This window comes from Anneissia japonica, unplaced genomic scaffold (assembly GCF_011630105.1).
Source record: "Anneissia japonica isolate Jap-2015-1 unplaced genomic scaffold, ASM1163010v1 scaffold287965_len1858130_cov191, whole genome shotgun sequence".
NCBI lineage: Eukaryota > Metazoa > Echinodermata > Crinoidea > Comatulida > Comatulidae > Anneissia > Anneissia japonica.
The window spans coordinates 177,336-177,692 of NW_022748342.1; positions in this window are offsets into that span (position 1 = coordinate 177,336).

Genomic DNA, 357 nt, shown 5'->3' on the forward strand with positions numbered 1-357 from the left:
ACTGGATCCGCCACTGGATATTTTGAAAATTTCGTATGGAAATAAATGTTAATTGCATTGCTTAAAATCAATTAAAAGGCTATATGCGCCAGAGCTTCCGGGGCTTCGCCCCCTGGTCCCCAACCATTGATTGGGCCTACGGCCCAAGGCTTTATTTTTCATCTCGTCTCCCCCCCCCCTTTCAGCCACGGATCGACGCCTTTGGGTCAGAGGCAGGTATTTAAACGTTTCGTCGCTCACATCACGAACTAACACAATCAAAGTAGATTGTGTTAGTTCGTGAAATCACAGTAGCGCGTCAAAACGAGCGCGTATTGGTTGTCAAGCAATTTTGTATTCTTTACCACACAAAAAGTC